Raw genomic sequence first — 17300 nt, 5'->3', positions numbered from 1 at the left:
AAAAATGGCATTCCATTTTTAAAAGCTGGGGAGCCTAGGTCAAATCATCTCAAAATAAGTGCATTTTCTTAAGAAAAGCATCATATTTTAGTATGCAGCAGAGTGCTTTATGCTGACATTGTCATTTTGTCACAATTAACATTGAAAAGATGTGTTCTCAAGGGTTGAGATTTAATAAAATAAATCATATTTGCCACTTCATCGAGAACATTTGTAAGGGAAATGTACTTTTTTTCTGCAAGTGTGTGATGATGAAGAATCTCAGGACTGCTTCCACTGCTTTGTGCCAGTAACTTGATTCATGCAAAGATATTAGCAGTTTCACCCACCGTTTTGTATCTTCAGCGCAATCGCCAATATAGTGTAAAAAGTAAATAATATCTTAGTATTATTATGAAAATAGTTTTGACCTCAGGGACTCCAAAAACAAGTCTTGAGGACACCAAAGGATCTGGGGACCACACTTTCAGGACCACTGGTCTAGTCCTTCCTGTATGTTACTATTAGATTCTTTCTAAACTGTTTCTTTCCTCCTGGATGATTGTTCTCCATCTGCTATAGCACAGAACTCAAGCTTCTCAGCCAACTTTTAAAGGATATATCATACTCTGGCACCAGTAAATCTTTCCAACATGATCTTTCAGAATCACTCTCCAGCAGGAGTCCCCAAGGCCCTGCCATGGACTGGTACTGGTCAGTGGCCTGTTAGGAACTGGGCCACACAGCAGGAGGAGAACAGTGAGCAAGCGAGCAAAGCTTTCTCTGTATTTACAGCCACTCCTCATCACTATCATTACCACATGAGCTCTGCCTCCTGTCAGATCAGCAGTGGCATTAGATTTTCATAAGAGCACAAACTTTATTGTGAACTGTGCAAGCAAAGGATCTAGGTTTTGCTCTCATTATGAGAATCGAATGCCTGATGATCTGTCACTGTCTCTCATCACCCCCAGATGGAACCATCTAGTTACAGGAAAACAAGCTCAGGGCTCCCACTGATTCTACATTATGGTGAGTTGTATAAATATTTCATTATATATTCCAATGTAATAATAATAGAAATAAAGTGCACAATAAATGTAATGCACTTGAATCATCCTGAAACCATCCCCCTACCACATCCATGGAAAATTGTCTTCCACAAAACCAGTCCCTGGTGCCAAAAAGGTTGAGGACCGCTGCTCTACAGTTACCAAATACTACTCTATAAGCCAGTCAGAGCTATTCCCTAATTTCTACCTTTCTCTAGCTCTAATATAGCACACATTATTTGCTTGTATGAAACATTCTAACTCTTCCTCACTGGTAGAAAATCACAGCCAGCTGAGGTCCACCTTTTTCAACAACGCCCTCTCTGATTGCCCCTATCTGCAGTGATTCCTCCATCCTATATGTTCAGCATTCATTGTCTCCTTGACCATCCTATATAGTCTCCTTAGCACTTCCTGCACTGCCTTTGTTGAATATATTGTTTGTACTTGTACTATTTTTTTTTTTAACAAATTAGTCACACTTTTATGCACTGGTGCCTTATCTCTCCAGCTCCCTAAGGGCTGAGACTGTGTGTTACAAATCGTTGTACACAACACAATGGGAGATACATAAACTCAAAAATAGTTTTTGATTGGAAAGTTGTAATTGTTCTAACTAGTCAGGCTGATAAAAGCCAACCCCAACAATATTCCAGAAATAATTTGCTATCTAATCAGTAATAAATATCTTTCATGGAATGTCAAATGGAAAGAAAAAAATGGGTCATAAATTTCAGCCACAATTATTTATACTCCTTTAATATAGTCCTTAGGACTACACTATTTGAGACAAACATTTCTTCAGACTATAAGCTTGACAAAGTACATACATTTGTTGATGAACTATTTGATGGTCGCTCCTCTTGGGGATAATTTCTGTGGTCCTAGTGCAATAAGTACTGGCTCTGGGTTGTGTGTTCATAACTAGAGATCGTTTTACTAACGAGATGTCTAAAGACTATGCTGCCTCTGGGCATATTCTGACAGCTTTGACTTTCTCTGAGGGTTTATCATAGAGGAAATAAACAAAATGATGCTACAGCCATTGTAAGTACAGTAAGTAAAATGTTTTGTCTCTCTCTAGGCAACAGGATTGCAGCTTATCAGTAAATACATTACTATCAAGAGGCCTTGAATTTCATGATACCTTGAGGTTCTCATTAAGGCTATCATAGTGCACAATGGAAATGTATTTTTAGATATCAAAAAATGCTTTCATTAACTTAGTCTTTTTAAATGAGCAATTATGGGAGGTAAACATTCTTCACGCTGATTTTCATTTTCTAGAAGCTAGCATTAGAAAAATCAACATAACAATAGTTTATAATCTTCATCTAAAAAACTCCCAAAGAATTCAGTGAATGTGTAGGATTTAGTGTATGGAAGTGTAAAAGGGGAGTCAGGGAGGGCAGGGGATATGAACTGAGACAAATTTGGAGATGAAAATTTTACATTTGTCTAAATGTAATCTAATTTTTTTGAAAACATATATACACATGCCCATAACCTCTTTTGTATGGTTACTATGAAATAGGCAGGGGCTAGAGGTGGATAACACCACTTTATCTGTGCTTTCAGTCTCATGTGTAAGAAACATCTTACATGGAATTGAGTTTGTCCCATTTCTTAAAGTTAATATCAATTCTTGAGGATAGATTTTTTCAATTAAATAAAAATATCCCATTTAGTATGAGATTAAGATCCAAAAAATGACAAAAGGATCAATGAAACAATAAGTTGGTTCTTTGAAAAGATAAACAAAATTGACATATCACTAGCTAATTTGAATAAGAAAAAGTAAAGATTCAAATAACCACACTCAGAAATTATAAAGGTGACATTACCACTGATATCACAGAAAAACAAAAGATCATCAGAGATTACTATAAACGTCTCTATGTACACAAACTAGAAAATCTAGAGGAAATGGATAAGTTCCTAGAAACCTATAACCTCCAAAGATTGAACCAGGAAGAAATAGAAACCCTGAACAGACCAGTAACAAGTAATAAAATCGAATCAGTAATCAAAAATCTTCCAAAGAAAAGAAAGCCCAGACAAGACAGATTCTAGCCAAATTTTACCAGACATACAAAGAAGGCTAATATTTCTTCCTAACTCATCCAATGAAACTGATATCACCCTGATACCAAAATCAGGTAAAGACACAGCAAAAAAAGGAAAACTACAGGCCAATATCCATCATAAACATAGAGCAAAAATCCCCAGCAAAGGGCCAGGCATAGTGGCTCACGTCTGTAATCCCAGCACTTTTGGAGGCCGAGGCGGGCAGATCACGAGGTCAGGAGATCGAGACCATCCTGGCCAACATGTGAAACCCCGTCTCTACTAAAAATACAAAAAAAAATTAGCTGGGCATGATGGCGGGCACCTGTAGTCCCAGCTACTGGGGAGGCTGAGGCAGGAGAATGACATGAACCTGGGAGGTGGAGCTTGCACTGAGCCAAGATCGCACCACTGCACTCTAGCCTGGGCAACAGAGCAAGACTCTGTCAAAACAAAACAAAACAAAACAAAACAAAAAATCCTCAGCAAAATAGTAGCAATCCAAATCCAGCAGCACATCAAAGAGATTAATTCACCATGATCAACTGGGTTTTATTCCAGGAATGCAATGATTGTTCAACATTCACAAATCAGTAAATGTGTTCACCATATAAACAGAATTAAAAACACAAATCGTATGACCATCTCAATAGATACAGAGAAAGTATTCAATAAAATCGAACATCCCTTCATGATTTAAAAAAAAAAAAAAAACTTTAACAAACTAGGCATTGAAAGAACATGCTCAAAATAATAATAGCCATCTATGACAAATCCATAGCCAGCATTATACTGAGTGGGAAAAAACTGAAAGCATTACTTCTAAGAATTGGAATAAAGCAAGAAAATCTTGTTCCAATTCAACATAGGACTAGAAGTCCCAGTTAGAGCAATCAGGCAAGAGAAAGAAATAAAAGCCATTCAAATAGGAAAAGAAGAAATCAAATTATCTTCGTTTATGATGACATACTTTCATACATAGGAAACTGTAAAGACTCCTACAAAAGACTTCCAGGCTTAGTAAACAACTTCAGGAAAGTTTCAGGACACAAAATCAATATCCAAAAATTAGTAGCATTTCAATACATCAAAAACATTCAAGCTAAAAACCAACTCAAGAACTCACTTCCATTTACAATAGCCACCAATAAAATAAAATACCTAGGATTATATTTAACCAAGGAGGTGAAAGATCTCACAATAAGAGCTGCAAGACACTGATAAAAGAAATCACAGATGACATAAACAAATGGAAAAATATCCCATTCTCATGGAATGGAAGAATCAATGTTGTTAAGATGATCATACTTCCCAGAGCAATTTATAGATTTAACACGATTCTATCAAATTATCAGTGTTATTTTTCACAGAATTAGAAAAAAAAATCCCAAAATTCATATGTAACCAAAAAAGAGCCCAAATTGCCAGAGCAATCCTAATAAAAAAGAATAAAGCTGGACGTATCATATTACCTGACTTCAATTTATACTACAAGCCTAGAGTAACTAAAACAGCATGGGACTGGTACAAAAATAGACACATAGAACAATGGAACAGAATAAAGAACCCAGAAATAAAGCCACATATGTATAACCAGCTGAACTTTATCAAAATTGATAAGAATAGACAATGAGGAAAGGACACTCTATTCAACAAATGGTGTTGGGAAAATTGGTTAGTCATAGGCAGAAGAATGAATCTAGACCCTTATCTCTCACCATATACAAAAATAAACTCAAGATGGATTAAAAAGTTAAACATAAGACCTGAAACTATAGAAATCCTAGAAGAAAGTCTAGACAAACTCTTCTAAACATTGGCCTAGGAAAAGACTTTATGATGAAGACCCCAAAAGCAAATACCACAAAAACAAAAATAGACAAATGGAACTTAATTAAACTAAAAAGCTTCTGCACAGCAAAAGAAATAGTCAATAGAGTAAACAGACAATCTACAGAATGAGAGAAAATAATTGCAAATCATGCCTCTGACAAAGGACCAATATCCAGAATCTACAAGAAACTCAAGTAATTCAACAAAAGCAAACAAACTCATAAAAAGTGGACAAAAGACATGAACAGACATTCCTCAAAAGAAGACATACAAGTGGCTGCATATGAAAAAATACTCAATGTCACTAATCATCATGAAAATTATGCAAATTAAGCCACAATGGGATATCATCTTACACCAATCAGAATGGCTATTACTAAACAAAAAACAATAGATGTTAGCATGGATGTGGAGAAAAGGGAATGCTTATACACTGTTGATGGCAATGTAAATTATCACAATCTCTATGAAAAACATTCAGATTTTTCAAATAACTAAAAATAGAACCGCCATTTGACCCAGTAATCCACTGCTGAGCATTTACCCAAAAGAAAAGATATCATTATATACAAAAGACACCTTTACTTGTATGTTTCTTCCAGTACTATTTACAACCACAAAATTATTGAATCAACCTACAATGGTGGATTGGACAAAGAAAATGTGGTATATATACATTACAGAATAACAAACAGCCATAAAAACAATAAAATCATGTCCTTTGCAGCAACATCGATAGAGCTGTAGGCCATTCTCCTAAGTGAAATAACTCAAAAACAGAAAAATTAAATACCACTTATTCCCACTTATAAATGGGAGGTAAACAATGAGTACACCTTGACATAAAAATAGAAAAAATAGACATTGGGGACTCCAGAAGTGGAGAAGGTAGAAGAGGGGTGAGGGTTAAAAAATTACCTATTGGGTACAATGTTTACTATTTGGGTAGTCTAGAAGCCCTAATCTCACCATTACACACTATGTCCATGTAACAACCTGCACATGTACACCCTAAATCTACATATAGAGATATAGGTATACACCTGTATCCTTGAATCTATATATATATGTGCATATATATGTGTCTGTATATATATTTATGTATATACCTATATATGGGATATTGGGATATATACACACATATATATGGCATATATGCATACATATATATGATATATATGGGATATATGCATACATATATATGATATATATGGGATATATATTCACATATATATGATATATATGGGATATATATTCACATATATATGATATATATGGATATATATTCACATATATATGATATATACGGGATATATATTCACATATATATGATATATACGCACATATTTATATATATCCATTTAGATATGCTCATATGCCTGTCTTAAAAACATAAAAAAGAGTTAATAACATATAAATCTTGAGGAAATTATATTAATTATAACAAGAACCACTTGTTGCTTATTAAAAGTACAGATTCCTAAGCAATGCTCTAAAGCTAAGGAATCTGCATTTCTCCAGGTGGGGCCTGGAATATGTATTTGACAAGTTCCAAAGGTTTATTGCATATATTCTGAAGTTTAAGAACTACTGATGAAGACAGACCATCGAAAGCTTTGATGAGTATCCCTCATTCCATGTAGACTTATGGAACCTTCCCATCTCAATTGTATGGCCATGATCTAATTCCAAACGAAATTTTCATCTTAATAAAATACAGGAATCTGAAATCAACCATTGGTAAGTGATATGGTTTGACTCTGTGTTCTTACCCACCTCTCATCTTGTAGCTCCCATAATTCCAACATGTTGTGGGTGGGACCAAGTGGGAGATGATTGAATCATGGGGGCGGGTCTTTCCTGTGCTGTTCTCATGATAGTGAATGGGTCTCACGAGACCTGATGCATTTAAAAATGGTAGTTTTTCTGCACAAGCTCTCTCTTTGCCTGCTGCCATCCAAGTAAGACATGACTTGCTGCTCCTTGCCTTCCACCATGATTGTGAGGCCTCCCCAGCCACATGGAACTGTAAGTCCATTAATCCTCTTTCTTTTGTAAATTGTTCAGTCTCAGGTATGTCTTTATCAGCAGCATGAAAACAGACTAATACAGTTAGTTTTCCCTTGGGAAAACAGCTGATCATCACTAGAGTTCAAACAATCCTATCAACTGGGATCTTAGCAAGTGTTACACAGTAGACCATTCTAGGCTACAGAATATAAGTTTATGAAAGCAGCAACTTTCTCTGTTGCCTCACTGCTATATCTTCCATGCCTGGAAGATTGGACCCCTAATAAATACTCAGGAAATAGTCATTCATCCATTCTTTAGCAAGAACCCCAAAAAAAATTTTCATTTTCTTCTTAGGAAATTTTACCACCTTCATGTGGAGACAGAATAGAATCCCTTAAAATAACATTTTTGTTTTGTTTTGTTTTAGAACATAAGCATCAATGTGTAGGCTAAAGCCATGATTTAATGAGGACCTAACAATGATTAATAATGATTTGTAACTAACATTTTAAGATCATCAGCATAGTAAGGAGATTTTTCTTATTTTACCATTACAATGTTTACATGAACATTGATCATTTTAAAATAATGTGTTGCCTTAAGTAAATATTCTCATATGATCTTGTTTTACTCTAACATTTTTTAGCTATCACAAAGGCTACATTACAAGAGATCTCAGAGGTGAATCATAAAACAAATATATTACATATAAATTATTGAGGTTTTTTCTCATATTTTCTCTTTCATTTCATAACAAAATAATGCCTAATGTATTAGGTGCCTCAGGTCTGTCACTAAATTATTATGAAAACAATGACTGTTGATACTAATCTTAGCACTTTGTCGGAAAACATTTTGTTTTCCTGTGAAGACAGTATTAAAAGCTCTCAGTTAAAGCAATGAAATTAAAGCAGTACGTAAACTTACAGACTATTTTACTGTTCGTCATTATAAAAGTTTCAAGCAAATTTGAAAGGTACTGCTGTCATGTAATAATATAAATATGTCTTCTGGGCCAGGTGCAGTGGCTCACACCTGTAATTCCAGCACTTTGAGAGACCAAGGTGGGTGGATCACCTGAGGTCAGGAGTTCAAGAACAGCCTGGCCAACATGGCAAATCCCCGTCTCTACTAAAAATACAAAAATTAACCAGGTGTGGTGATGCTTGCCTGTAGTTCCAGCTACTTGGGAGGCTGAGGCAGGAGAATCACTTGAACCCAGGAGGCAGAGGTTGCAGTGAGCCGAGATCACACCACTCTACTCCAGCCTGGGCAACCGAGCAAGACTCCGTCTCAAAAAAAAAAAAAAAAAAAAGTCTTCTGCACATCATGACTGAAAGACTGCATATCACATAAGAAAGTAAAAGAGAATTGTTCACATGAGCTGTTTACATTGCTGTCAATTGTAAACCTGGGTGATTACAACATCTACAAACTGATCACTAGACATAACTATTGTTTACATCCTAAAACACAGTGGTCAAGCCAATAATCATTATGACCTAATTTACAATAACACAAGCATGAGACCAGCAGACCTATGCATTGCATCAATCAAAGACAAAGTAATCATCACTAAAACCACAAGTAGAAGGAAAACATCAAAGCCAGTCACAGTGGCTTATGCCTGTAATCCCAGCACTTTAAGAGACCAAGGCAGGAGAATCGCTTGAGCCCAAGAGTTGGAGACCAGCCTGGACAACAAAGTGACTTCATCTCTACAAAAAAATAAAACAGTTAGCTGGATGTGGTGGCACATGCCTGTAGTCCCAGCTACTCAAGAGGCTGAGGCGGAAGGATTGCCTGAGCCCAGGAGATTGAGACTGCAGTGAGCTATGATCATGCCTCTACACTCCAGCCTTGGTGACAGAAACAGACTGTCTGAAAGAAAGGGAGAGGGAGAGAGAGAGAGGAAGAAGGAAGGAAGGAAGGAAGGAAGGAAAGAAGGAAGGAAGGAAGGAAGGAAGGAAGGAAGGAAGGAAGGAAGGAAGGAAGGAAGGAAGGAAGGAAGGAAGGAAGGGAGGGAAAACAGCTGCTCATGAACCCAAGTGAGGTAGAGTAACTGATAAAAAGCCTGTGTAAATGTGTAGCATCAAGGAAAGCATCATCTTAGTACTGTGAACTTTCAATAATCATTATTAGGTTAAGGGATTACAAATCAGAAAGTAACCCATAAGTATGATGATAAATGATTAACATTGTTCTGTAAAAACTAAGGACTATTTTGAAAATAGCTGTTATAAGATGCACTACTATAGGACTGACCAATGAATCGTGGCCAACATACCAAGAGTTCAGGGATTTAATAAAATAAATATGAAAAGTCTTATTTTAGTTCTACTACATAGCATAACCATAACAAACAATGAAAAAAATCTCTAAACTAGGTTTGGAATTGAGTATTTATGTTTAAGGAAATTGTCAAAGCTTTTAGGTATTTGCATTTTTATTCAGAGATTTCTATCCTAACAACAGATTACTGAAATGCATTAAGGCATTTAGAATAAAAAATAACCCACATTTACCTGATTAAGGATTTTGTAACATATTATTATTGGTGCTTTGGTATGGATCTTCTTAAATTACTTTTGCACACATTATTTAATTTATTCTTCAAAGATCTCCACAGGAACTATAGAGGAAAGCTGTTATTATGTCTACCTCTTGAGAAAAAATACTGAGAAGAAGAAATTTTGTAAAAACTTTATGTGAGTTTATATTCAGTCTGCATCAGAACGACAGATCTGATTCAGCCTAAAGATACAAATCATCTAACGTTCAGATTTTCTACTCACGTTTCTGTGTCCAAAAGTTTTGGAAGATTCATACAATTATACAGATAAGTAAGGTTATAACTCATATTTATGAAACAAAAAAACAAATATTCAACTAGAGGGTTTGTTCATTTACAAAAAAATTCCTGGAGAGAAAGGAAAGTACCTGAGGTGACTAGATACTCAGTAGATTAATGGGCAATTTTAATGTTTTTCCTAAATTAATTTTCCCATTAGTCCTGCAAGGTAGGGTTGTTATATCATTTTATGTAAAATGTAGCTCAGAAAGTTTGAGAAATAATGAAGTTAAGGTTTTCCCCATTGCCCTAGTGCTTCTCAAACTAATCCCCACAATGCCCTGATGGCAGAGGAGAAAGAACATGGACCGAAGGTCTAGGGTCCCAACTGCTCTTGCCCTTGTACTATCACTAACACCCTTGTCACATCCACATGCAGCCTAGGTTACCTCCTACAAGGACAACACCAGACCCTCCAGGCACACTGCGTCCAGATACACACAAGCCATGTCACAACTCTGGGATTCTGACTTCCCAACTCCTTCTGCCCTATGCTTACTTCATTACCTTAAACCCCTTACTCCTCCCCAAAACCCAATTTAAATGTCATCTCCTGAGTAAATCCTTCAGCCTGTTTAGACACCTACAGAGAATGACCTACACAACATTTTGCTCATACATGAGTAAGAATATTAACTACTTTTATTGTGATTTATTTATGTCCTACTGTGTCACTAGACTTGGAGCTCTCTGAAGGCAGAGAGCTACCTGGTTCATTCTGATATTTCTAGTACCTAGCATGGTTCCTGGGAAAAGATAGATTTTCTATGTATATTTGTTGAACAAAGTGCTGGCAGGTAAAGTAGAAAACCTTGTAGCCATTGGGTTGTTTGAATGCAAATATGCTTCCAAAATATTTCTAGGTAGAGAATGAGAAAATAGCTAAAAGTAGCGTGTTCTCATTATTCTTTGAAACATTCTTTCTACAATCTTGCTTTTTCAAAACTGTTTATCATTGATTAAAGGGCTGGCTAGGAAAATTTTACATAGCTGAAACTATGGCAAATTACTAATTAGTACCATCCAAATTAATAAGATATGGGTGTTTCTAAAGGGAAAACAAACAATAAGAACTGGAATGCCCCCTAAATAGCTGCTTGCTTTTAATAATCAGAAAATCAGATTTGACTACCTTATTTAATATTTGTATCTTATTTCTATATCTTACTCAAAAATCCTAATGTCGTGAAAATAAATTTTTATAAAGAGTTTTGAAAGTAGATGTTTTTAAAATTTCAAACCTCAGAGAATATCTCATACAAAGTTTTAGCAAAACATACCAAGTAAAACTTCTATTAAAAGAAAGAAAGAAATAGGCATCACTGTCCTCTTTTTACTCATTCATCTCTGCTAGCCTTAGGGAAATATACATTTACGTGGAAATTGCACATTTTCAAAAACTACAAAGCAATGACAAGATAACAAGATGAAAAACTTTTCTCCTCTACCAAAATCAAAGGCAGCTGAGTTCCTATTCTTCCCTGATTTTGTGCAGCTGAGATTGTTGCTCTAATAATTTCAACAATAATAACATGAGTAATAGGTTACAAGAGGTGATATTTCTTTATGGAGTTCGGTTTTTTTTTCTTATGGGGTTGTCCCCACCCCAAGAGCAGCAAATAATCCCCTGACTATTCCTAAAACAATTGCAGGTGATGGACCAGTCGACACGTGCCACAGAGGGCTCCAGCAGGATGGGCGGCCTTCGTGCGTCCCACAGGGCCGCTTTTATGACAGTTTGTCCAAACATTAAAAAAAAAGCAACTACCACAGCAACGAGGTTCACAGAAAAAGAGGCAAGCTAGGCATGAAAATACTCACTGATTCCTGAGTGTGTGTGGTTGAAAGTTGTAGCCACGAATCTTGGCAGAAGGGCTCCTTTGAGGGCAATGTGAAAGGTCAACGTTTTTGGCATAAACTAACAAAACACAAAGAAGGGGAAAAAAAGAAAAAGCAGCCCCCCTGGGGTTAATTATAGCAGAAATATCATCCAGTCTGGAGCTTATAGAACTATAAACCCACCTGCTGATTCTCCTTTCTTCTCCTTCCATGGGACGGGAAGGCAGCCAATCAGAAGCAGTTATACATCCCACCCACCTCGCCGCTAATCCGTTGCAGGTTGGCAAGAGAAAGCTAAAACAAGATAAGTGCCTCCATCCTCTCCTGCCTTTCCAATCAGGGTTAATACTGATCGTTATTTGGTCACTGGCTAGTCCAGCTGCATTGATTGCTACCTCCTCCTCCTCTCTCATATTTGCATTTGAATTGCCTTCATCCTAACACTAAAATGGCTCAAAGCTTGTTTTGCCTGACCTTATGGAGATAACATGCACTTCTTCATAATCAGTCAGTATCTACCATCTGTGTCTTCCTTGAACGATGCCTGGATAATGTTCACTTCTCCCAACAGATGCTCTAAGAATGATCAGGCTTTTTCTCTTCTGTAAGCATGAATCCTTATAATATATACATGTAACATGCATACATATGTCTATGTGTGTATGCATATATGCATGCAGTCTGATTATATTGCTTCATCTTGGATAATTTCAAGCTGCTTGGTTGGTGATCATTTGGCTTTAAACACTTTTATAAATAGCATAGTCTCATTTTGACTAAAGATGAGAATTTTAGTTCCATCTGTATAGGAAGCTCTTAAATTGCAGCATATTTATATGGTGAGACTTGGTAGCTGGGAATGTCAAACTGTAGGCTTTACTAACAAATGTGATTTGCCAAGTACTCTCATAATATTTGAAACACTAAATTAGGCACTTCTTGCAGCCAGAAAAAATGGCAGCTCTTTCTCTTATTGGGTTTATATTCTAACAAATATCACCATCTGCTATTTATTCTTCTTATTTTGAACATGGTATCACAGAGACACAACAAGTTTAAATGAATCTGTAAGATTCTATAGTTAACATACTCCATCCAGGGAACTGGAAAATCTTTAGAAGTTATTTTTCTTAATTCACTTTTACTGAAAAATATTCTCTCACTCATATTGGATTAAGAGTTTAGACCCTGAAGGCAGACTGTCTGAATTCAGATCTTACCTACCTCTACCAGTTGGTGATTGTAGAACTCAAGCACCCTACTGAACCAATTTCTCCATCCACAAGGTGAAAATAACAGCCATACCTATTCTTCAGAATTGTGGTTAAGGGTTAAATGAATGAATATACATAAAGATCCAGGTCTACAATAAATTCCGTGTCAGCATGAATCCTTACCCATGGGCTGTGACACTCCCCAAAAGGCACATGCTTAAGCCCAATGTTCAAGTCTATATGGCCACCATTTCTGTATTCTTATATACATTTTCAATGAAAATCACAAGTCTAATATAAATGTGAGTACACCCACATTTGCTGAGTAACCACTGTGTGTCTTCAACTTCTCCAATATTGTTAGTTGCCTTTTCATCTTTTCATCTTTCACGTCTTCCTTACCAACATAATCTTTTTTTTACCGTGGAGTTATCAATATGTCCAGCTAAAAGAAAGAAAACACATTTCCCAGACTTTTATTCAGATGGGGGATTCATCACAGTTTTATTCAGATGGGGGATTTATTCACAGTTTTGGCCAATGAGATATCAATGGGAGTTTTTGGTTGAGATTCCTGAGAAATCTCCTTGAAAGGAAGCAAATTCTACTAACATGTGGAGTTTGCTTTTGCTCTTCTCTTTCTTCCTGCCTGCAGAGTGAATGTGATAGCGGGAGCCCCAGCAGCCACCAGGTGACCATAGGAAAAGAAAGACTCTGGGGATGGCTGAACGAAGGGGTGATGAGAGCCTGGGTCATGCCTGCGTAGCCCTGGACTAACTCTCTTCCAACTGACTTCTCATTAGGAAGTAAAAGATAAACCATTATCCTACCTGAACTGCTCTTATTTGGGTTTTCTATACATACAGCCAAACTCAGTCCCTAATATAAGTGGGCATCATCGTCCCCACTCACAGATAAAGTTAAGGAACTCATGTAATGACACAGCCTGGACACGGCAGAACTGGATTTGGAACTAAAGCAATTTGGGCCCAGAGCTAACATGCTAAATTATACACTACAAGCCTCTTTAAAAAGTACAAACAAGATTAGATTTAGGAACCAGAAATTGACTTTTTATCCTATCTATGCACTCCCTTTCCTTGATCCACCATTCATTCCTTTGGACAACTAACCGCATTTAGTGTACTAAGTATCAAGCACACTGCACCAGGTGCTGGAGATGTTACACTGACAAGCCAGACTAGATCCCTGCCTCATACAGCTTGTACCTGTCGGGGTATAGATGAGAACATAGACCATTGCAATATTATAAGCACAATCATGTGGGTGGTACAAGGTTCCATGGGAAACAAAGGAGGAGTTCTAGCCCAGTCGGTTTTCTCTCCTTCCCCAAAAATATAGTGACTAATTGTCCAGATGTGCAGAAAAAAAAAATCAGAAAAAGTGAGCTGCTCTACTTAAATAGCCTCATAGACTATTTTCTCCTGAAGGAGAGGGGAGCCAGCTGGAAAATTTTCCTTACACCTTCTCGACGTGACACAAGATTCCTCAGCCTTTTTTCACATTTCATATGCAATCACTCTTACAATTGTTCTTACCCTTGACATAACAGAGGTGAGAAATATTTCCCAATTCTCCCACAAGTGGCATTAAAAGGGTTGTTACTCTGCTATGGTTAGTCACGCCCATGTCTCTCCACAAGCTGTGTTACTGTCTGCCTTCAGAAGCTGTCTCTTCAGTCTATGTTGTAATAAGGCTATCACCACTCTGCTTGCCTTTGTTCACTTCCATCCCTCCTGGATAGAATGGCAATTGGAAAGGAACAATGAGGATCCTCCCTTTAAATCTTCTGCAGCAGATTCACGTAAAATAATTTCCTTCTCTGTTTCACAAAGCCCAAACCTTTCTTCTGACGCCGCCTTGGGCTTCATCTATGATTCATATACCTAATGTATAAAGACCCCCTTTTGTTAAGCACTGCATCAGGAAATCGAGTAAGATAAGACTACTCTCTCTTGTTCTCAACCCCCATGTCCTTCTCTCTCAATAGAGCAATATACCTCATAAGATTCTAAAAAGGAAAGGCAGAATGAGATTGTTAAAACCTCTACTGCATTTTGATCCTATTTTACCTGGTTATCTATTCATCATTTGCCTTCTGAGTATGAAATACAGAAGCATCATGCTGCTCAGGGGAACATCAAGCCGTACTTTGGTGGTTTCTATCATTGACAGGCACCAACATGGAATCACTTTATAAACGTAAAAGCATAGAAAATATTCAGGTAATAGATACAGCACAAATAAGAACAAAAACAAGCAAATGTATCACTTCATTTACTTTATTTTAATTGTCCTTAGTGGCTTAAAAGCATGGCACAGACTATGTTTTTTGCATGAATAATGACCCCTTTTGTCTTCCAAATTTTTACAATAACAGACTTCTCTGCCTATCTCACTTCTTAACACATTATTCCTGGTTATACCATTTGTCACCATAATTATGTGACTTGAAGGACAATAATCTGGTGAAACAAGGACTTTGGGTTTTCATTGTAAACTCATGACTTCTTATATGACCTTGTAGGAATTATCCAAGCTCCACAGTCTCATCATTAGAATAGCAGTGACAATAACCTACCTCAGAGGTTTATATGAAAACAGGCAGATTTTTTTTCAAATGGTGATAAGACACTTTTCACAAACAAAGGACTTTGAAGCTGAGTTATCATTCTCGGACTTATGCTGTATTTCCAATTACGGGATGAAGTCATTCACTGATTAATCATTACTAAAGCTGCAGTCTGTTCCTATGAAGTGCAACCACAGGGCAGAAGAGTGTCAAGATGAAATATGCATTGAAATATCACTCTCACAACTTTGGATAACAAAAGGGGCTATTGGTTCTTTTCATTATCACAGAAAACTTCTGAGCTCTTTGTGTCTTCATAGAAAACTGAACACAGGGAAGCTTGATGGAGGGGAATCAAGGATGAAAACACTAATTCCCATAATTTATTCTTGCCATGCTGAAGAAGAATCAGAAATAAACATGGAACTGAGGCTGCCATCTTATACCATCTACCCCACCTGTATTCAGCATCTGACAGTACCAAGTCTTAGCATATTGGGCAGAAAATCTGATTCAGATAACAAAATTGTTCTCCTCACAAGACCCCAGTGTGCTAACCCTTTTCACCATCATTACTCCCTCTTTCTAAGTTTCCTGTTGCATTCCTGAGTCTCTCACTCAATTTTTGTACACTCTTGTCATTGTTCTGTTCCACAGTGCTGGGCCCTCTCCATTTTCTGTAATTTCAAGAGAAATTTCCACCAATAAAAGTTTTACTGATGGTGAATATTTACATTTATTAGGGCAAAAAGTGGCAGCAGCCATTAAACTTCACCCTGCTGGAATCCTCTCCTAAATGTTCCCATAATCCCTTTGGACCTCAAGTGTGAGCTTTGGGTAGGATGATAAACAGGCACATGGAAAACTGCTGAGTCTAGGTCTCCCTGTTTCCATGCTTGCCTCTCCTCCCCCTTTCATGGTTTTCTCCATGAAGCTGCCAGGGGCCTTTTGAAAATGTGAATCAGACCATTTCACTCCTTTGCTTAAAACACTGCACTGGCTTCTCATAAACATAGGAATAAAATCCAAAGCCTATTGCGTGACTCATAAAGACTTATGGGCCACTAGCTACCTCTACAATCGCACTTCCACAGCCTTCTTGCCCAACCACCCTAGCAGCAAGGTTGCGATCCTCATATGCCCCAAGCATACTTATGCCTCAGGTCTCTTCAGTTAGCTTAACCTCAACTAGGATGCCTCTCTGATAATCACAGGCTTATTATATGCCTTCATTCAGGTTTAAACTCAAATCTCACCTTAGCATAGAGGCATTCCTGATCACTCTGTATTCAAAGCCTCCTGGCTCTCGGCTATTACCTTACCCTGATTTATCTTTATAGCGTCTATCGACTGTTGGTGTTATATTATTGTTCATTTGTTTACTTGTTTGGAAATTTACTAAATATAGACTCCATGAGGGCAGGGACTTGGTCTGTTTTGTTCATCATAGTAGGTATCTTCAGCACACAGAGAAGTACATGATTCAAAGCAGACATGCAATAAATATGTTTTGAATAAAAGAGAAAGGGAGGGAATAGGGCAGGAGGGTAGAAAGAAAGGCAGGCAAACAGGGTCTATAGTGGACCTTTAGGAAATTCCAACAGACCTGAAGCTGAGGGATCTGACTGTTAGAGGGAAAACTAACCAACAGAAAGAAATAGCATCAACATCAACAAAAAGGACATCCACACCAAAACCCCATCTGTAGGTCACCATCATCAAAGACCAAAGGTAGATAAAACCATAAAGATGGGGAGAAACCAGAGCAGAAAAGCTGAAAATTCTAAAAACCAGAACACCCCTTCTCCTCTAAAGGATCACAGCTCCTCGCTAGCAACAGAACAAAGCTGGACGGAGAA

The sequence above is a fragment of the Papio anubis genome, chromosome 3 (assembly GCF_008728515.1).
Source record: "Papio anubis isolate 15944 chromosome 3, Panubis1.0, whole genome shotgun sequence".
In the NCBI taxonomy this organism is placed as follows: Eukaryota; Metazoa; Chordata; class Mammalia; order Primates; family Cercopithecidae; genus Papio; species Papio anubis.
Note: the sequence above shows the minus strand (reverse complement) of the source record.